Source organism: Meriones unguiculatus, chromosome X (assembly GCF_030254825.1).
Source record: "Meriones unguiculatus strain TT.TT164.6M chromosome X, Bangor_MerUng_6.1, whole genome shotgun sequence".
Taxonomy (NCBI): Eukaryota; Metazoa; Chordata; class Mammalia; order Rodentia; family Muridae; genus Meriones; species Meriones unguiculatus.
This window is the reverse complement of record NC_083369.1, coordinates 60,370,330-60,393,571: the sequence shown is the minus strand read 5'-3', so window position 1 is coordinate 60,393,571 and position 23,242 is coordinate 60,370,330. Positions and strand designations below refer to the sequence as shown.

At 36.0% G+C, this 23,242-nt stretch overlaps 1 pseudogene; it reads left to right on the top strand.

Moving 5' to 3' along the window:
- The window catches only part of LOC110542436 (small ribosomal subunit protein uS19-like), a 100,652-nt pseudogene extending 78,201 nt beyond the window's left edge, over positions 1–22,451 (top strand).
- The last annotated feature ends 791 nt before the right edge of the window (positions 22,452–23,242 follow it).

Here is a 23,242-nt window from a genome sequence, read left to right as displayed (position 1 = left end):
CCAAGGAAGAATGCGTGAATCTCACTCAGAAGGGGAAATAAAATAGATATCTGAAGTGAATAGGGAGAGGGAACTGGGTGGGAGAGGAGATATGGAGGAGATCAGGTGTAGGAGAGGACTGGGAGAGAGAGTGCAAATCATTAGGGGCCATCTTTGGGATGGGGAGAGGCTCATCGGAGTCTATGGTGGTGATTTTAGCTGAGGTTCTTAGCAGTGAGGTTAAGGAGCCTGAAGTGGTCACCTCCTGTAGACAAATGGAACTTCCAGTGGAGGAAGAGGGACACCAACCCCCATAAAATTTTGACCCCAAATTTGTCCTGCATACAAGAACTATAGGGATAAAGATAGAGCAGAGATTGAAGGTCTGGCCAACCAATGCCTGGCCCAACCTGAGACCCACCCAAAGCGGAGAACTAATCCCTGCCACTATTGATGATACTCTGATAGGGTTGCAGACAAGAGCCAACTATAACTGTCTTCTGAGAGGTTTAGTCCAGCAGCTGATGGAAACAGATGCAGAGAGCTATGGCCAAACAATAGGCTCAAGTAGTCTTGTGGAAGAGGAGGAGGAAGGATTAAGGGAGCTGGATGGGGGTCAAGGACACCATCAGAAGACCTGCAGAGTCAACAAAACTGGGACCATTGGGGGGGGGTGAAGAGACTAAATCACCAACTAAAGAGCATGATGCATGGGCTGGACCTAGGCCCCTACACATATGCAGCAGATGTGCAGCTTGTTCTACAAGAAGGCCCCCTAAGAATTGGAGTTGGGGCTGTGTCTGACTGTTTCCTACCTTTAGATTCATTTCTCATAGCTAAGCTCTTTTGTCTGGTCTCAGTGAGAGAGGATGCATTTAATCCTGCTGTGACTTGGTGTACCAGGGTTGGTTGGTACCCAGGGGGTCCTCCCTTTTTCTGAGGAGAAGGGTAGGAGGAAATGGAAGAAAGTGGGTATAGCAGTGGGAATGGGAAGAGAGGAGGGAGGAAGCTGTGATCAGGCTGTAAAGTGATTAGATAGATAGATAGATAGATAGATAGATAGATAGATAGATAGATAGATAGATAGATAGATAGATGAAAGGAAAGATATTTTTGATGCTATTTAACAATAATTTTGCTATAGTTATGAATTATAATGTAAATATCTGATATGAAGGATACTGAATATGTGCCCCTGTGATGAGTTCAACCCCCTAGAGGGCCATGACCTTTTGGGGGTTGAGCATCACTGGTCTAGATGGATTTTTTCATGTCAGTAAGATAGTAGCATGCTGTTGGTTTCAGTATTGAATTACGATATTCTAACAAAATATTTGAAGATGTTACCACTGACAGAAGTGGGTATTACTCTGTATTACTAACATCAAAATAAAAGACTATTTCAGATGCAAAAAAAAAAAAAATCAAACAAAAAAACCCACAATTAGAAAATATTTTCCCAGGTATCGGACGGGTCTGATGCTCTTTGGGTGGATGACACCTAAATGAACATCTGTACAAAGTCCCAATTTATTTCTAATATCAGAGATCAGACCTCTACTCTTGCCTGATGTGTCTAAAACAAAAAGGGGGAACTGTAGAGAGCTGCGGAATGCTATGCCTTAAAGATGGAGCTGGTTTCCGCCTTCCACCTTCCCGATGGTGAGTGCTCTCTGTCACGAACAACTCCACATTTGGCTAAGGCCGAGGATCTGGCTTGCTTCCATGTATGTGGACCTATCTGCATTGCCCCCGTGGCACGCCTGGGTTGGCTACCCAGAGGCTATTTAAGCTGTGGGCTGGCTTTCCCCGGGGTCCGAGGATTGTTCAATGTTCCTGAATAAACTGCATTGAAAAAAAAAAATTATTTTCCCTATATTATAGGTAAAGAAATGAAGGCCACAGGAGGATTCGATAATACTCCTGTTTGTAATGGTTTGAATGTCCCTCATAATCTCAGGCATTTAAACACTTGGTCCCCAACTGGTGACATTGTTTGGAGGGGTGGTGGGAGGAACAACATTGCTGGAGCTTTGTGTGAGCTTTGAAAGTTTTTATCATCCTCTACTTTCAATTCACTCTCTTTGTTTTATACTTGAGGCTGAGGATGTGACTGCTCAAGCTCTCAGCTCCCTGTTCCTGCCACCATGCCTGTCTGTTGACATGCCGCTTAGACATGATAGATTGTTAGCCCTCTGGAACCACAGTTCAAAATAAACTTCAATAAGTTGTTTTTGGCTATGGTGTTTCATCACAGCAACAATGAAGTAACTAATACACCAATAACAGAAAGCTAACATTTCGTAGATGAAGAATTTAATACAGGCCTGACCAGTATTGCACTCTGTTCCAGAATTATGACCATGAGGAAAAGATTCAAAAGTTAAAAACTTGTAGAAATGCACATTAATATTTTAATACCAATTTATAGGTAATTTAAAGAACAAGGTGATAATCAAAAGTATATCCTTAAATATTAAAGAGCTTTCTCAATAACTAAAAAATAGAAATTCTTATTTTTGGCAAGCCCTTATGGCAGAACTTTACAAGCAATATTTTTCTTTCTTTGTGGACTATGATGCAGTGTATCTTACAATCAGCACTATATTAGATATGATGAAAATCATAAAGATAATTTTCACATAAAAAATTAGGAAATGAGGTTCAGCTGATTATGCATTATCATTTAAGGGCTTGGGAACCAGATAAGTTTGTTAAAAACTGAGATTATACATTATTGCTCTTAAGAATGAATTGTAGCCACACTGAAGCAGCTTTGTGGTTACGATTTCAGGTTGTAATTCTCCTATTTGTAATCTTGAGTGGAACAAAACACAATTATATGAAGTGCTGTTCCAGCACAGAGTTCTAGCAAATAAGGCATACAAGCAAAATATGATAAAAGATAAATTTGGGCCACAGTACTTACATAAATATTCGCGGACATAGTAAAATATAAATTGGACCATCTTGTCAAGGAAGTATAAAAATTTGGGTAGATTTTGGAGAGTAAGAAGATAGTCTATATAGCGATTTGTTTTATTCAAAGACTGAAAAAAAAATCTGAATGAATTTGAAACTTTATGTTGGAAAATCAGGAAAAAAAAAAACTAACCAAGAGAAAGATTGTAAAAGGATGATGGAAATGTACAAAAGGAGAACATTCTCTATGACAGAAAATGTTGCATATAGCCTGTGCAGGTTGACAGTCATTCAGTAGTGCAATGCTGGGTCAAGTACTGAGAGGAAAGAAAGATAAGATCAAAGAGAATCTATCTTTTGAGCTTTGATTCACATTCTTTTTTTTAACTTTTATTAATTACACTTTATTCACTTTGTGTCCCCCATAAACCCCTCCCTTCTCCCCTTCCCGTCCCACCTTCCCTCCCCCTTCTTCACACATGTCCCTCCCCAAGTCCACTGATAAGGGAGGTCCTCCTCGCCATCCTTCTGATCCTAGTCTATCAGATCTCATCAGGAGTGGCTGCTTTGTCATCTTCTGCTGCCTGGTAAAGCTGCTCCCCCCTCAAGGGGGGGGGTGATCAAAGAGCAGGTTAATCAGTTCATGTCAGAGGCAGTCTCTCTTCCCACTTGGGCACTGAACTGCCATGGGCTACATCTGTGCAGGGGTTCTAGGTTATCTCCATGCCTGGTACTTGATTTGATTCATATGCTTAATTTAAAATTCCAGGAGTAATTTAATTTATCACCTTTGAATCATTCCTCCTAGGAAGATAATTCTATGATGTTTAGAAACTAACAAGCAAAATAAAATTTAAAATGATATTCAAGATTAGCTGTTCTAGAGAATATAGCATATGTGTCACTCAATAGAAAGACACAGGAAAATATATTCAGGAGCAATAAAATTCAAGTTAAATAAATAACATCATAGTTGATAACAAAATTAGAGACAAGTAATTCAAGTTCTCTGAAGAGTTTTACATACTTCAAGGAAAACGTCTTATAATTATCAAAATTTCTCTCCAATTTTCACAGTTCATCTGTAATAGGCTTTTGTAAATGTAAAATGTACATCACAGGTAGGGCTAAGTAGTCAGCTGCAACCATAACATCCCATGTAATGACAAGTAATTGGAAATGTAACACTACTACTTAAGCTATTTATGTTTGATTGCTTGGTATTTATACTGAAATTCCTACTGAAGGGAAGAAAACACACATACCATGTTTGTGATAAATAAATATATTCTTGTTGATAATATTTAGCATGCAGAACAAGTCAGTAAAATGAAATGACAACAAAAAAGGAAATTATTTTTATTACAGTGCTAATAGAAGAATATAATTTCTTCAACATATTTTCTACAAATATCAATTGAGTACTTACAAGGAAAAACAAACAGAAAAAAACGTTTAACTTGGAAGTTAAAAGAAAGAGTTCAAGAACATCATTGGGCACATCTCTTGAAAATTTGTGAAGAAAAAAAAGAGAAACGTTTCTATTTTATAGGCTAGAAAGATGGCTCAGTGATTAGGATTATTCCTCACTCTTCCAGAGGATCTGAGTTCAATAACCTTCACTCACATGATGGTTTACAATGATCTGATCAGTAACTCCACTTCCAGGGGTTTTGGCAACCTCTTCTGACCTCCATAAACACCAGGCACACACATGGACAAATATATCCATGCACAAAAAACATTCATGTACATAAAATAAATAAACATTAAAGTGACTATTTAAAGTTTTAATTTGTACAATGTCATTGTAAAAATAATAAATAACCAACAGGTATTACAGTGCTAAATATATGTCTATCTTTCTTTTCAATATTTTCTTTTTATTTATTCTTTTCTCATAGGTTATATCCACAGTGCAGTTTCTAATTTCTCCCCTCCTCCCAGTGTCTCCCCACCTCACCTCTTCCCCATACCCAACCCTCATTCATTCCCCTTCAGAAAAGAGAAGAAGGCTTCCTATGGCAGGCAACCAAACAGGCACAATAATATGCAATAAGAGTAGGCATAAACCATGATATAAAGGATGGGAGATGCAACCCAGTAGGAGAAAAGGGGTCTCAAAGGCAGGCAAAAGCGTCAAAGAATGTCCAGCTTCTGAGTGTTAAGAAAAGTTAACTTTCCTACTTAAGAATGCAAGATGATAGTAGAAAATCAAGTAAACTTTTGGAGTAGATTTAAAATTTGGGGGGACAATTGGTGTCTTCAAAGAGTCCACCATTTTGGTCCAAAATTTTGTTTCCTCAATAACACATGATTTAGCATGCATGGGTGCTTTTTGTCTATCTTTCATGTATTAGTATATTCACTTAAGTCTTGGTTCTCTAATTTATGTCATTATCTGGTTTAAAAAAAAGAAAAAAAGAAAGAAAGTTCTGATCTACCTAGACAAAAATAATGAGGAATGCTAGGTAAAGCAACATTGCTGTCGGTGTTCTCAAGGCAGGAAAAGACAAAAAGGGGGACATATTCTAAGCAAAACAAACAAGGTGAATACAGTTTTGGAAATATGACAAATCACAACATTTTAGGAGCATTGAAATTAAACAATAAATCTTGTGTGCAGCCAAGAATCCCCATCCCCCCTTAAAAACACAATATTAAGCAATACCCTAATATACAGCCATTCTTTGCAAGCAAGATTTAACTATATCTAAGCCATGTTATATAGCATAGTTTGTGTTGCCCATGAATGCAAGAGTTTTAGGCCATCCACTGAAGTATGCTTAACCTACAAAGGGCCAAAGCCTTAAAGAAATCTGAGTCACCCTCCTGCTATTGGCAGCGTCAACTGACAATAGCTACTCAGCTGGGAAAGGGGGAGGGAAAAAGTCTATTTTTAGTACTTATTTCTTGTGCCTGTAAATTAAAGTTCTGTAAGTCACAGATAACTTTAGTTTCTTTCTCTGTCTTTCATATGGAACCACACCATCCAGGGACAAATCAACTGTATACAGGCCGTAGGAGGCAGAGGATATAGCTTCCTAGAACAGTATTGTATTTAGGACTCATAATTCAATCTCCAGTTCTATGACAATAACAAAAATAATGGTACCCTATCTTGGTAGGCTCCTATCTTGTTCCCTCTCTTCAACTGCTTCTGGTATCTGTTCTACTTGCCCTTTTAAATGAGAATTAAGCATCTTCCCTAAGGTCCTCCTTACTATTTAGCTTCTTTAGATCTCTGGATTTTAGCATGGTTATTCTGTATTATATGGCTAATATTTGCTTATAAGTGAGTATAAACCATGCATGTCTTTCTGATTTTGGTTACCTCACTCAGGATGACCTTTTGCCTGCAAATTTCATGATTTCCTTATTTTTTTATAGCTTAGTAGCATTGTGTTATGTAAACATACAACAATTACTTGATCCATTTGTTGGTTGAGAGACATCTAGGTTATTTCCAGATTCTGGCTGTTATAAATAAAGCTGCTATGAACATGGTTGAGTCCTCGTTGTATGGTAGAACAACTTTTGGGCATATTTCCAGGAGTGGTATAATTGGATCTTGAGGTAGCACTATTCCCAATTTTCTGCAAAAGCACTAGATTGATTTCCAAAGTGGTTGTAGAAGCTTGCACTCAAGATTGAGGGGTAGAAGGACTCAGACGGGACAAGAGTTCCAAAAGGAGACCAACAAAGCCAGCAAATCTAGGCCCCCCGGGGGGGGGCGCTGTAGAGACTGAGTCACCAACCAACGACCATGCAAGGAGAGGACGTAGGAGCCCTGCTCAGCTGTATCCCATAGGCAGCTCAGTCTCTACGTGGGTTCCTTAGTAAGGAGAGCAGAGTAAGTCTCTGGCATGAACTCTGTTGCCTGCTCTTTGATCACTTCCCCCTTGCAAGGTGGCCTTACTAGGCCACAGAGAAAGAGAATCCAGATAGTCCTGATGAGACCTGATCAGCTAAGGCCAGATAGGTTAGGCCAAATAGGCTAGGGAGGAGGACCTTTCCTATCAGTGGACTAGGTGAGGGACATAGGGAGGAAGAGGGTGGGAGGATATGACCAGGAAGACATGAGGAAGATGGCTACAATAGGGATATAAAGTGAATAAATAAAAATAAAATAAAAATAAATTACAAAAATATTAAAAGTCCTGTAATTTTCAAACAGAATTCTCTCATTCCTTCCATACTGTAAAGAAATGTGTTTCTACAGAACATGACAGGACTACAATGATCCTTTAGTTAACTGTTTGATCCCTTATATGTGTGTTCAGAATAGTATTGAGTGGGATATCCCCAAAGAACAGAGGCTCTGCTCTTTCTTAGGATAATTAATGAATCGTGAGGCAGCATAAACAGCACAGTGTTTAATCAATTCCTTAATACCTAGAGACTCATATATAAATAGGGTAACCATGTATGTGAGCACTCAGACTAGGGACTTTTCTGAATGAATGGGACATGGTTAATAATTATGATGAGACAAAAGACAAAATGCATAAACCACCACTGTTCTGTGAAAACCATGATGTTTTCAGTTATCCTTTTGATTCAAGGGGTTATTTTTTGGAGACATCCATATGTTTTGTATTTATAAATTAAATGGTAATTTGAGTCAGACATCATTTTCACACAGTACAGAAAGAAGATTCTTTTAATATGACTCCAAAGAATATAAACAAATTTTTATGAATGTAAAATGAATTAACTTGAAAAGCACTAGGTTACTATTCTCTCACAGTTTTCATTTGGGTATATATCTATCAGCATGACGCCGCATTCTAGTTCTAATGGAACTGAGCTCACTTACAATGGCTAAATTGTGAATGAAAAATAATGAAAAGGTCTAGAAACAGGTAAATAGGCAACTATATATTCAGCTTATTTCAAAGGCTGCCTCTTACAGCCATCAGTTCATCATGCATAGCAAGATTTCTAGAAATAAAAATCATTTTTTTCACAATTTTGCTATATAGTCTTACTTTCTAATTCCTTGACATACTTATTTTCTTCACTAAAGTATGCTAGAAGTTATATGCTTTACCCTATGTAGGAATACTTCTCAGATAAAGCCTTCTTTTGCTGAAAATTTAGTTACAAAAAATTTGTCTGACATCAATAAATTGAAATTGACTTAAGACATGTTTCAAATTTTAATTTCCCTTATTTTGTTTGCATTCTTTCCTGATGTCTTCATAATACCAAGGTAATGATAATGATACTGCTACTACTACCACCTCCACTACTATTAATAGTTAATATTAATAATACTAATAACAATAGTAATAATGGACCTCAGAAAAGTTTCACAAAAATAATACATAGAAAATTAAAGATGTGATGAAAATCATTTAGTTTTGGCACTATTTGTATAGACAAATGGGATTTTAAGGTCAATTTTCTACTACATTATGGCATATTTTCAATGTTATTTTAGTAACTTGTTACAGATATATTAATCTTTTGCCTAAAATTATCTCTATTTTTCATCTTGGCAATTTACAAAGAGATGAGGAAAAGAGAGACATAGTATCTTAGCCCAAATTTTCAAATTAGTTCTGGACAAAGTTAAAAGCTCCAATCAAATTACTGGAAAGGTAATGCTAAAAATGTCAATCACCATCTTTTGTTTCTTGATTTTAATCTAAAATATGGATTAAAAACTTAGATATGTAAGACATTTTATAAATTCAATTAAGCTTTGTGTCACAAACTAACATGAACACTAAGATATGCATACTCATCCCTCACTGACCATATGGAACTATGTTTGTTAGATTAGTCCAAGTAAAATAAAACCCAGTCCCCATTCTCCAAGACTCTGCTCTGTTTTACTAAATGTGAATTCACTTTTCCAATGTTATTAATGCCAAACTACTATCATTTTACTCTCTCCTGATACCTGAGCACACACAGCACATAGCAGTGAGTTTCACCATCTAAATTAACTTCTATGGCAATCAAGGATTGGTTTTCAAATTTGGGCCACAGATTTCATGCAGTATTTCCCTTGTTCTTGCCTCCTACTACCACCAACACACTCAATAGTTTTCCTATTCAAAAACCAAGAATAGACGTTTATATGCAAGGCTTCCAAACACTCCAGTTAAGTTGAGAGAGAGACTTGGCATACATTTCAGAAAACATTAAAAGAATGAGAGAATTAAAAAAAAAACATTTATTCTTTTATCTCCTTTGTATTCAATAACATTATGGATGGTTTTACTTTATATTAAGAGATATCGAGCAGTTCTGGAATATATAAATAAAATCTGAATTATATAAGGGATGTCCATGCCACCTTCTGAGTATGAGACAAGTGTAATATCAAGGGCATCATACATTGAATTGTTTTTCAGATACTTATTGTTCAATTTGCATATATAGATATTCTGACATTTCTCTGTGTTTTTGTTTCTTATCCTTGCTATTTCAACAAGATTAATGAAAGAGGCATCCTGTCACATGCAATGTTTGCTATTGATTACTTTGGCCACAAATCCGTCAACAGTTCTCTAAGTGGAGAGGTATGGTCACCTCTTTGAGTTGGTCAATTGTCACTAACAAAATATCAAAAAATGATTCTGTGCCAGATTGTAAATCAGTAAATTAAAAGACTACAAGCTTTTATTTCTTATTTCTGGGATATTTGCTCTCTTATATGAAAATAACTCTCACAAAAGAAAATTACTCACAAAACATACCATACTGTAACAAGGATCATTCTACCCTTTAGAGTGACTACATGGAAAGAAAAACACAGTTTTAGCTTTAGATACAGGCATGATATGTTATCATAACATCAATCCACAACTACGTTTTTAATCCCAATTTTAGATTTGGATACAGTCATTATGATAGTATCATAACATCAATATTAAATCCCTAGGTTATTATAAATATATTCTCATATAATCTGAGAATACTTTTTCTCGCTTGAAATTGACATCATATTAGTTGTACCTAGTCAGTCTATAGAAGCATGTAGATATGGTTTATAAACCCATAGGCTTTAGGATGGTTGGTTATTCAAGAAACAATAACTGCATACTTTCCAAAAACCAACTAAAGAGTAGTTCTTTACAAGAAAAAAAAATTACCTTCAAATATCTTTTATCTTATATTACTCAAACTAATATGTATCTAGCTATTCTGTCCTTTAAATTCTTTTTAGGGGGTATGAAAATACATGAAACAGAGCCTCATTGTTAAGAATATTCTTTTTGTATTTCCCTAGCATTTATGTATTTTATCTGCATGTTTCTCTGAGCAAATTTATGTCTTGTAAACTATAATTTTCTATTATAATATGAAATATGTTTTTCGAGAAAGCAAATATTCACCTTAAGTTCTCATGAAAAGCAACTGGGAAATGTTGCTTGATCTCTAGAAGGTCTGCAGTGTCACAAACTGTCTTAGATTTGAAATGTTCCCTGGAGTTATAGATGTTGGCAGAGGTACGAATCTCCGACTGAACTATGCTATAGAAGCCTCATTGTGCAGTTTGCCAGGAGAGAATCTGACCAGGTTACAGCTAACACTGTATGCCTCCAATTCAAAGGGTTTCTGCCTTGATTTTACAGATTTGAGGGGAGGAGAATTATAAGAGCAAATGATGGATATACTTATAGCAGGCTGCAATTACTGTAAGATAAAGTAAGATTAGCAAATGAAATATTGCAAACAAGAGTTCATGAACTCAGCAGGGGAAAGTGAGTAGTACTATAGTTTGATTACTGAGCATTCAACCCACTGTATACACATACTCCTACGTTTTTCACATTACCCTAATTGATTGTGAAGTTGTCAATTCTCTTTTGTTACCTGGAAAGCATTCATTACTTGCTATTCAGCTTACACTTAGATTGTCTTGGATAATTTTGAATTTTTAATGTTTCTAATTGAATACTTCTAGTTTCCTCAAGCCTCTCCAAAAATGGACCCATCCTATCTGTAACTATGACTCAGAAATTTAAATGAGGACTCACTCATTAGGAAAAAAAATAAAACCTTCATGGTAGTGAATCTCATATCTTCTTAGAGCAGGCTAAAGTCAACAGGATACCTTTAGAAAGTACACCAGGCCACAATTTACATCATATGCAAGTAATTTTATGTATCTGGAAGAAATTTATTTTTAGCGAGAATTTAATGTTATAGATCATATTGCAAAGCAAGTATCAAGTTTATCCAGCAAAATAAACCAAAAATAATCCAATAAGTAATAAATATATTATAATAAAAAATAGAAATGTTATGAGAGTTGACACAAATTCATACATGACTTTCTTAAAGATATTGGCAAGAAAATACACACGAAGACGTACCATCAGTTTCCATGGAACAAGTCTTTACAGTAAGAAATAGTGAAGTAGTAGCAAGAATCCAAATCAGGGGAGAAGATGGTTGCAAGCAGTGGAGTGTAACAAAACAAATATTTCTGAATGATTCAATGTCCCAGGGTCAGCAGTAAGGTTTAGAAGCTAGGTACCAATGCTTGGACAGTATATATGCTTGGATCACATGGAAAAGATGTGCTACAGCAACAGTAAGGACTGAGTAAAGTCACTTGATAGACTTATCAAGAACTGTCTTAGTCCACAGTCCCATAGAATTTATCCCAAGCCAATGGCATGCTACCACAAAAAAAACTAAAATTTTGATTTGCAATATCTTTCACAATTTTCATGTGTCTTATATCATTTTTTTCTAGGTCTGGCACATACCTGTTATTTTTTGATGAATTTGCTCTTTCTTGAAGTAAACAATGATTTTTATTCAAAGATTAATCTTCTTTTATTTCCTGTAGATCTTGCTCTAACACATACACACAGGCATGCACACACACATACACACTCACAAATGGCTTGTATTAACAGTGATCTCAAGTGACAAAAGTTATTTATGGCCATTGTTCACCCAGAGTGGGTTCTAAATTCCATTGATTAGCTGCATGTTTCTTAAAAAATGCTAATTTTATTTTTTCAAAGAGTGATATCCAAAACTCCTAAGGAAAAAAGTCTAGAATTAAGAGTTGGGAATGCAAAAGGTTATATTCTACTCCATTTCTAGGAAAAAAAAAATAACCAAAATCTTTAAACTTGCCATTTTTTCATACTTTCTTTTAGAACTAATCAAAAATTTTAACAGGGGGTTGGAAATTGACATTATTTTTTAATTATTTTTTATTTTTTATATTAATTACAGTTTATTTACTTTGTATCCCAGCTGTAGCCCCCTCTCTCATTCCCTTTCAATCCCACCTTCCCTCCCTCATCTCTTCCCTGCCACTCTCTAAGTCCACTGATAGGGGAGGTCCTCTTCCCCTTCCATCTGATCCTAGCTTATCATGTCTCTTTAGGACTGTCTGCAATGTCCTCCTTTGTGGCCTAGCAAGGATGTTCCTCCCTCAGTGGGGAAGGGGGATTAAGGTCAAAGAGCCAGCCACTGAGAGACACTCCCTGTTCCCCTTATTAGGGAACCTACTTGTATACTGAGCTGTGAGACAAGGAACTGACATTATTATAAAGGAAATATTTGCCTTTGTTGACTGCTAAAAGCAGAAAAATTAATTTTTCTGACTTGTTACATAGAAGGCATAAGTTTCAAAGTTAATAAATATAAACAAATGTACACTATAAAATTATCATGGTCATGAAAATATGATACCCCCTAAAGCAGAAATCTGAGTAAATTGTTTACCTACACCAAAGCCAATTCCATCTGCTACGTGCATCCAGAGTACAAATCTGCTTTGTGGAGGTATCTGCTCTGGCACTACAATTTTACAAGACTCTGACATGTGGCCAGGAAATAGGAGAACAAGAGTTCTAACACATTAAAGATTAAAGATGGCAGAGCCATTATAAACTATATCAAAAACAGAGATGGTGGTAGAGGGGCCTTGTTTGCTATAATAAAAGTATCCATTCAAGTAAATAAATTAGAATTTTGACACTAATTTGGACTATCAGCATTTATCTATTAATTCAACACTTACATTTTAAATCACAAATATGCACTCTACATTGTCACAGGCTCTAGCTCAGTACTGAAGAACACACACATGATTCACCCCTACAGAGAATACATATTCCAGCATGAAATTAGACAATACGCTGAAAAAAATAAGTAAATGCCATAGTAGTGAAATAGCAGGTAGAAAAATGAAATGAGGCCAGATCATATATACTTCTATAGTGACTGACTATATGTGGAAGTAGGGAGGGAGAGCAAGCAGGCAGATGCAATTTTGAAAACAAAACCTAGTTCAAATGTCTTTTGGAGTAAAAGTCTTAAACGAAAGAACATATATATTATGTCGTGGCATATTAGGTTATGATATGTTATATGCAATATATTCTATATACTAGTATATATCATGATTTTTGTAGTGGACAGGAGTTCCAGAACATTAGAAATCAAAAACTACAGGAAATAGGAGAACAAAGTAAAAGATATGGATCAATTCTAGGAGAAATATATTATTTGGTTTGTGGAAGTACCAGGCATACATAAATCAGCATTCAGAAAGGACCTGTGCTTACTACTTGGTGTGTATGACATGGTTTTTTTTTAATTTTTTACCATAGTATTTTAATTGTCTCCATAGTATTTTAATTACTATCTTTCCTGTTATTAAATTGTGAGTATTACATAGGAGGGAATGTTATACTTTTTTGTTCCCATCATTGAACAGTACCTGACAGAGTAATAAAGTAATAAATGCAAATAAACTTAAGGAACAATACTGAAGACTACATTATCATAATGACTTTGAAGTTATAAATTTCCCTGAGCATTCGAAAAACAAAAACAAGAAAACAAAACACAACAACAACAACAACAAAAGCCACAAATGTGAAGTCAAAAATTTTCAGTGAGTACTTCAAAGAGCAAAGTGCAGTTTAGGTTAGAGCCAATAGCGTTCTAGGGTGAGAATCAGAAAGTAATTCCCTATTTCAACATCACACTTTTGTAAAATATCTTATTTTGCAGCTGGGCATCCAATTCACAACAGTGTCCTTGTTATAAAACATAACAATGAAGAATACACAAGAGATTATGTTTATCACAGAAAGTAATAGCTAAGCCTGATGAACAAAGACCCCTTAAGTCTAACTAAGTAGAGGCCAGTTTTCTCAAATACCTTCAGCATTAATGTTCTTAGTTAATCACTCCAATATGGTCTACTTTCTTTGGCCCTTTAAAATCAATGATGCTACAATGATGCCTGATGAAAAGCTATAGTCAAAATTTTAATCTTTAAGTTTCCATTGACAGGCACTTGGTTCAGTGAATCTGATAAACAGTCATTCCTTTGTACACTAAAACACTAGGAAAAAGCCTTGTCAGATGACTTTCTACTATTATCATTATTTTATTTGGTTATTATCTGGCCAGTGTGCAGATTTATATTCTGGATCCTTCTAAGCTTGAATATAAAAATTCTTCCTGCCAATTTTGCTGATTTTCTATTTACCAGCCATTGATTTTTCTAGTGCATTTCTAAATGGACCTTGAAATTAACATGCCTTTTCCTTTTATTCACTTTCCTCTATTCTGGCAGCATCAATAACAAGTCCAAGGAGTGGACCTGATTTGTGGCTAGAAGATGACTGTTGTTATTGAAACCAACCTGTTCTGGCATTCATAGCAAGATTATTGAATATAAGCTTTTCCTGATGATGAAAGAAAAACATGTTACACCCCATTTTCTCTGCCTATGATTCTGTGCACATTTTAAGTTTTAAAGAGAGAAGTTTATAGAGAATCAAACCTGAACTTTAAAGATCTATATACAGATATGATAAAGACTGGAAAAGAACCATTTTATAAATAGTCTCCTTCTTTCCAATGTGGTCTCTTGTCTCTTGATCCCAAGATATACTTTTACCTCTCTTGTTCTTGGAACTATAAAACTTCCTTATTATCCCTGCATGGGAAAGGATTTTTTAATTGAAAATAGATATTTTTCATACAATATGTCTGATTATGCTTTCCTCTCTCCCAGCTCTTCCCAAATTTTTTTTCCATTTCCTCAGTAAAGAATTTGAACTGGAAGGATAAAATAATGATATTCATGTCTACATATTTAGGTCCAGATAACAGGAAAGTATTGGTTATAATCCTTGCTATATCAATAAATCATTTATGGAAAGAGTATCTAAATTTAAGGGAGATTATATAAAATAAGTCTTATAAAGCTTCCATAAACAAAGCATAGATTCATTAGATAATCAAATTTTTATTAGTTGTCACAACTGACCCTAATATTCTTTGCGAAAATATCCATTGGTCATTACTTCAGGAATATTGTGTACTTTTCTATGTTTTCATCATGCCTAGATATGTGATTACTGTGCACCAACTAATAAAGGAAGAAGGGAAATGATGCATGTTGCTTTCTATATCTTTTCAGAGCCATCAAGGAATTTACCACTTTGCTCTTCTTCTCCCCTCTCAAATGAAAATGTCAGTCAATATCTACTACAAGCCCTGCTACTTAATGGCATCAATACCAGATTGAAAAGAATATGAAGGAGATTTATAGCGAACCTTAAAATTAACCTAATAAAATTTGGATATTAGGTTAAGAATCTAACTCAGTAGTAGGGTACTTACTTAGCATGTGGAAAGCATAAGGTTCAGTTCCCAGCATTGTAAAAACAATACAAAAATATTTAAGCCAATAAGAAGATAATAAAACCTGGTACAGTGACAGATGCCTATAATCCCAGCACTCTGGGAGGCAGAGTCAGGCAGATCTCTGTGAGTTTGAATCCAGCCTGGTCTACAAAGTGAGTCCAGGACAGCTAAGTTACACAGAGAAACCCTGTCTCAAAAAAAGGAAGATAAGAAATATCCATATTGGTTTCTTTTTCTTTCATTTAGTGACTAAATACCTGACAAGAACTAAATTACATAAGAAAGGATTCATGTTGGCTCATGTTTGAGAGGGTAGAGTCTGTCATGGCAAAGAAATCATGGCATCAGGAGCTTATAGTAAGGAGTCTTCACATCAGGAAGCAGAGGGCAGGGGAAGTGGGCAATTAGCTGGCTTTCCTCTTCCCCACTTTGTACTCAATCCAAGATCTCAGCCCTTGGTATAGTCTGCCACATAGGTGGATCTTCTACTCTTCTGTTAATTTTCTCTGGAAAATATTTCAAACAGAAATATTCCACAGTGTACCCCACTAATGCCCTAAGTGTTTCTGAATCCAACCAAGTTGACAGTTGAGATTAACCACCACTGCTTCAATGAGGCAACATAGTATTTAGGTTATTAAAAATAATAATAATAATAAACAAATAATAATAATAAATAATAATAACAATAAACAAAATGTATATAACTCCTAAATTCATATGTTGAAATATTAACCTCCATTGTAATGCTATTTTAAAATGACTTTTTTGGCAGAAATGGTAATTTAGATGCTAAGAATAGGAATTTCATAAACAGTACATATTTCCTTATGAATAAAATGACCACAAATAATTCTCTTAGGATGCTTTTCCATGACCCAGAAAGTGGCTTTAATCTGATTTCAGATTTTGAGTTGTTAGAATTATGAGAAATAAATTCTTGTTGCTTTTTAAACAAACATGTCAAATAGTATTTTGTCTTATATAAAAGATAATATTTTATATATGCATATATATGTATGCACACATGTGTGTATGACTTGACTTGCAAAGGGGTTATATTTTGATTAACACATACTAAACATTGTAAGTTGATAACACATTTGAAATGCCAAGCCCACCAAATGTCATAGCATAGTTAACCCCGAAGAATATTTACATTAGCCTACAGTTATGTTCAATCATATAACATAAGCCTTACTGGTAACAAATTGTCGGATGACTTATATAATTTATTGACTATCTACATATGAAAGTTGTTGGTAACATAGATACTTCAATATAGCAGGTATTTATCTTTGTAATCACATGGCTATTTGTAAGCTAAAGCATGCTGTCACTTCTCAAAATTGCAAATGAGGAACAGATGGCTCTAACTAGCCAGGGATAATAAGCTCAGCGCCTGGCTTCTACTCTGCATATCACCTTTGCATCATCAAAAAGTTGGAAAAAAATAAGACAAACCATAAGTTGGGGCTAGTCTTTATATTATACATATATATTACATATATACATATATATCGTGTGTGTCTATACATACATATACATATACATGTACTTTTATTTTGAACTCTCTTTCATATTGCTTTGCTGTCTCTGATTACTATCTCCCATCTGTTGGTTTTGTGGAGTAGCTTTCTTAGTGTTGAAATTTCTCATATGTTTTACAATTTTATGTAAGATTTCATCTTCTTTGAATATGTGAGCATACTTCCTGTGGAATATTTGAATAAGAGATGGGTTATAACAGCCTTTTTAGAAGTTGTTTTCAGAGATGCCTCTGTCTCGGTTCTTAGGCTCACAAATTCCAAACTAGTATTAATATCTCTTTCTTGGCTATATTATTACGTAGCACAAAGGTAGGTTAAGTAGAGAATTATCTTTACCATCGTGATCCAACCAGTAGAGACTTTTAAGAAGATATTCATTTTCAGATTTTGGACTTCATGTAAGAAATGACAGTATAGGGCCTTGCCCTTTACCAAGGTTACGACCTTTGCAAAGTCCCAAAGCATAGTTATTATGCAGCTGATAGAGCTAAGGTTTTAGAGATTTACCCCCACGGGCTTTTTCTGTGACTGTATACATTCTTTGCTTTAGCAAAATTGAAAATTTGTTTTAGGAAAGGAAAGCTGAAATAATTTAAGTTCTAGGTGCCAGAAAGCTCAAACCCCTTCATGCTTATAATTTGTAATGCATTAGAATTCAATATCCTAAAAAAGTGTATTTTGAGTCTAAGTTCTTCATACTTTGTAATCTTTAATGTGTACCTACAATGTTAGCTTACTTCTCTTATTAGCAACATCCCCTAATGGGATTTTAATGCTTTAGGGTTTAACTCACCACCCCTCTCTCATTTTATTAAATATTTTCTCCATTTGTGGTGGTATAGTTTATCTTTCTGCTGTATCTACGACTTGGGTAAGAATTACATGTAATGCTGTTATGTAGGACTTCCCAACAACATGTAAAGCATAACATTGATCTAAGCAAACACCATGAACAATTTATGATGCTAAACATTCAACAAGGAAGACAAACCAAGCCAAACCATGATTCTGGACCTTGAGGAATTTGTTATTTAATTAAAATTATAAATCTGACATCCACAGACTATTTTTAAATAACTTAAAGCACATAATAGTATCATAGCAAGATATTAATTGTCATGAGTCAGGAAATTCTGATTTATGATCTACATTAACAAGGAGAGAAGGAATGCTCTACATCAATATTTTTGTAAAATCTAAGATGTCTAAGATGTCTGTTTGTATTCTAATCACCTCTGTGTTTCTCATTTGGAACCCTTCCAAGGCCTTTAAGAATTTGCTATTTATACAAACTCCCTTCTTACACAGGGGACTTTAGAATAAGGCACATTTGTACTAGTAAAACTCATTCAAGAATTAACTGTCTGTGACCACTTAAAAATTTTAAATAATATAAAGGACTCTGCTGCCTGCTTTTTGATCACTGGCCCCTGGTCGGGGAGGGAATTGGGACTAGTTCAGTCTTTATGTGACTTGATGAACTGTGGTAGGTGGTTAGGGCAATCCCCTTTTCTAAGGAATAGGGGAGGTGGGATGGTTCGAGGGAGGGAGGGAGGGTAGAACTGGAAGAAAGGAGGGAGGGGACTGCAAGACAGATGTAAAGTAACATAAATAAAGAAATTTTATTTTTAAAAAAGGTTATACAGAATCACCTTAATCACAGTAAAGATTAAATAATGTCAGACTTGGAAAAGATGTTAAATGTTCTCAAGACTGTCCTTCTATTTTGTACATGTATGTGAGACCACAATGGCCTAGGACGACAGAGAGAGTTTTAAGGAAGTTTCAACACTGGAAACCTCTAAGTTGAGGAAAGCAGGAGTTGGCTACCTTTGCCCTCCCAACCTAGTGCCAAAAGCCAGCATCTCCACCATGAAGAATTTATTACCCTAACAGTTAATTAGGCTTCACTCCTTGTTTGACCTTATAAGGTTTTTGCTCTCAGACCCTACAGCCCCTGAGTAGTGGATGAAACATGTTCCAACACCCCTTCCATGGCCAAGGCTACACAGCTACACAAACCTTACCCCAGAGATTATAGCCCACTTCCTCAGGGGAATAAATACTCCCTCCCCCAATAAATGGAACCAGTTCTCCTAAGCTATTCCCAGGTGTTTGTTTTACAGGACCACCTACTGAAACCCTGCACTGCACTCACCATCACTGAGCTTCACTCCCTCCAGCTCAGGCCAGTGTGCAAGGGGCCTGGTTACCCTAAGGGAGAAGTAGACATGGGCTAGCAGATGTAGAAATTGAGGATATGAAAAATTAAGCTTTGGTACCTGGTTGTAAACTTCTACTTTTATGCCCCAGGCTTATGAGATTTGAAAATATGCCTTTTGGATAAATGTGTGAAAATATTTGTAAATGCAACTTCATTGTAAGAGAATTTTCTTTAGTAGAAAACTTAAGTATGGTATGTTTTAAAGCAAATTGTACCTTTGACACATTAGTCTGAATTATTGAGATAATTATAAAGAGACCACCTCTTTAAGGGAATCTATAAACTATAAATCATCTTCAAAACATAATTGTTTCCTATATGAACATTTAGGAATTTATGTGAATACTTAGTTTGAATTTTTCTCCATGTTATAAAAATGTAAAAAATGCCTTCCAGATTCTCAAAACCAGTTCACAAAGTCACTGGATATTCAAATGGGTTAATTTTGCAGTTAGAATAAATATATGTTGACAGAGAACTCTGGACTGCTATCATTTATACAGAGATAGAGAGGAGAGAGAGAGAGACAAACAGACATACAGACAGAGAGACAGAGAGAGAGAATTCTATAAGGCAGATGGTGGGTTTCCTTACTCACAACAGACAACTTAGAAATAATAAAAATAAATAAACAAATAAAATACTTAAGTTTTACTGAAGGCAGTATCTAAAAGTTCCAGTAGAATCAAACAGTATTTCAAGACAAAGATCACAAACAAAACTTTGCTGCTCTGATGATTTCCAAAGTATACAGAATACAGTAGGAAGACATTTTAATGGTGCTATAGTTTTAAATGACTCCACTAAAGTCCGTGCTGATATTTCATCCCCTTCATAAAATGGCAAGAGGGTAAGAACTTACTGAAACTATACCATTTGAAGGTGAAGATGTTATGACCTAATTAACTTTAAGGTCATAATGGTGGTGCCTTAAGACATAAGGCTACCTGATCTTGAACTTTTTAGCGTTCATAACCATAAGGAAGATATATTTCTTATCTTTATATATTATTCAGTTTCTGATATTCTAAAAATGGAATGTAGGTAAACAGGGGAAGTGTTTGAGAACACAGATTAGAATCTGTAAAAAAAAAAATCATACATGGATCTCAGTTGTTCAATGCATGCTGTGGCTTTGACCAGTTGCTTATTTCCTTAGACTCTCAGTTCTCAAGTGTAAGCTTATAGTGTATGTGTTGCAATTATCCAGATAAAATACTTCTGGTACAAAGCAAGCAGTCAATACACATTAGTCATTATTACTGTTCATAGTTGAATATAAGGTTATAATACATGGTAATTTAGTGACTCCTCCCACTATATTTCTTTACAAGGTAAATAATAATAATTTTACTACCTTTTAAAATAAAGCAAATCTTAAAAATAATCCCCGTATGAGGTTGTGAGTTTGAAATGAGGCAATGTACATTAAGTAAAATGCCTATCCTCTTGCCATTTATAATAAAAGAACTCAATGAATATTCGTTATTCTTATGCTGACTACTAGAGAAAACATTTTTAAGGAAAATGTTATTAAAACTTATTTATAACAGCAGAGTGGCCATAGTTAATAACAATTTCTTCACATTTGAAAACAGTGAAAAAATTATATTTCCAGTATCTCACCAAAAATATGTAAGGTGATGGAAATATTAATTATCTTGTTTTAATCATTTTACATTGTTGAAATGCTAAAATGTTACGCTCAGGATGCGAGGCTAAGCACTGCACTCAGGGTCAGCCGCTTTGGACCCAGAGAAGAGCATGTCTGATTGCATGCGGGTTGATGCCCCAGGTCCCGCCTCTGAGAATAAGGTATCAGACAGGTCTGATGCTCTTTGGGTGGATGACACCTAAATGAACATCTGTCAGGAGCCGTGACTCAGTGGCCTGCTTTGATATTTAAATCTCGGTGGAGAGATGGCTTTTAGCAGGCCTTTACTAATGGCAGAGGAGAACTTGCAAGTCCATCTCCTTTTGTTTGTGACAACAGGTGGGATAGCTTGTGAGGGTTACACCTCTTCTTCAGGTTCCTTGTGCAAATTAACCTGTTGTTCTGAGATGTTTTACTGGCTAAAGTAACTCCTCAAAGAATAAAGTGGTCAGAAGGCTGGAGGCAGAGGATGAGGCAGCACTTGAGACTTGCTGCTTGCTGCAGCAGTCTGCCTTTTTCAAAAGATGTCGAGTCTGGACCTTTAAAAAGTTTCCTGTGTGCTCTGTGTTTATTTTATTAATTTTAATCCTCACACCCAACTCAAGAACCGTTCGACTCTGCCCGGCTGGCCTCGGCAAACATCGGTACAAAGTCCCAATTTATTTCTAATATCAGAGATCAGACCTCTACTCTTGCCTGACGCGTCTAAAACAAAAAGGGGGAACTGTAGAGAGCTGTGTAATGCCGTGTCTTAAAGATGGAGCTGGTTTCTGCCTTCCACCTTACCGATGGTGAGTGCTCTCTGTCATGAACAACTCCACATTTGGCTAAGGCCGAGGATCTGACTTGCTTCCATGTATGTGGACCTATCTGCATTGCCCACATGGCATGCTGGGGTTGGCTACCCAGAGGCTATTTAAGCTGTGGGCTGGCTTTCCCCAGGGTCAGATGATTGTTCAAGGTTCCTGAATAAACTGCATTGAAAAAAAAAAAAAAAAGAAATACTTCAAAACAGCTTTTTCCGAGAAGCTGCCGAGGTTGCTGAAGTGGAGTAGAAGAAGAGGACCTCCTGCAAGTCCACCTGTCTTAGCGTGGACCTGGACCAGCTGCTGGACACATCCTAGGAGCAGCTGATGTACCTGTACAGTGCCTGCCAGAGGCTGCGCCTGAACCGGTTTCTGCGGCAGAAGCAGCACTGGCTTCTCAAACACTTGAGGAAGGCCAAGGAGGTTCAACCCATTGAGACCTCCAAGGTGGTGAAGATACACCTGAGGGACATGATCACCCTGCCCGAGATGATGGGCAGCAGGGCGGGTGTGTACAATGACAAAACCTTCAACCAGGTGGAGATCAAGCTGAAGATGATCAACCACTACCTAGATGAGTTCCCTATCACTTACCCTTGAAGCATGGCCAGCCTGGCATTGATACCACCCACTCCTCCAGCTTTATCCCCCTCAAATAGCATTGGCCAATAAAGACTCATGTTTTAAAAAGTATTTCAAAACACTATACTATGCCCCAGGTGTATAAAATTTTAATTTGTCAATTAAAAATATTAAAATGTTATTTATAGCTCTTAGAGCTGTGATTGCAAGACACTAAAGGTATGTAAGACATTTTCCCATTAAATAAACATTTAATGTTTTGATTTTATAAATCATGCACAGTAACTTTGCAGAACATTACAATGGAGATAACAAAAAAGCTTACATTATTCTTTATACCAATTACTATTTGATAGTAAATGATGTGGATATTTAAATAAGTTAAGCATATATTCAGAAAGGAAGAAACAGATCATTCAAAAAAAACTTTCAAACATCGGTGTTAAGACAGAATTTTTAGAAAATACCTGGTTCCATGTCACTTTCTTTCCTTTGTGAAAAAGATTAGAAACCTTATTTGACTGGAGACTATTTTTATTTTTTAATTGATTTATTAGTTATTATAATTTATTCACTTTGTATCCCAGCTGTGGCCCCTTCCCTCATCTTCTCCCAGTCTCACCCTCCCTCCCTCTTCTCCACCTATGCCCCTCCCTTAGTCCACTGATAGGGGAGGTCCTCCTCCCCTTATATTTGATCCTAGTCTATCAGGTCTCATCAAGACTGGTTGCATCCTCTTCCTCTGTAGTGTGGCAAGGTTACACCTTCCAGGGGGGAGGTTATGAAAGAGCCAGACACTGAGTTCATGTCAAAGACTGCCCTTGCTCCCCTTACTATGGATCCCACTTGAGACTGAGCTGCTTATGGG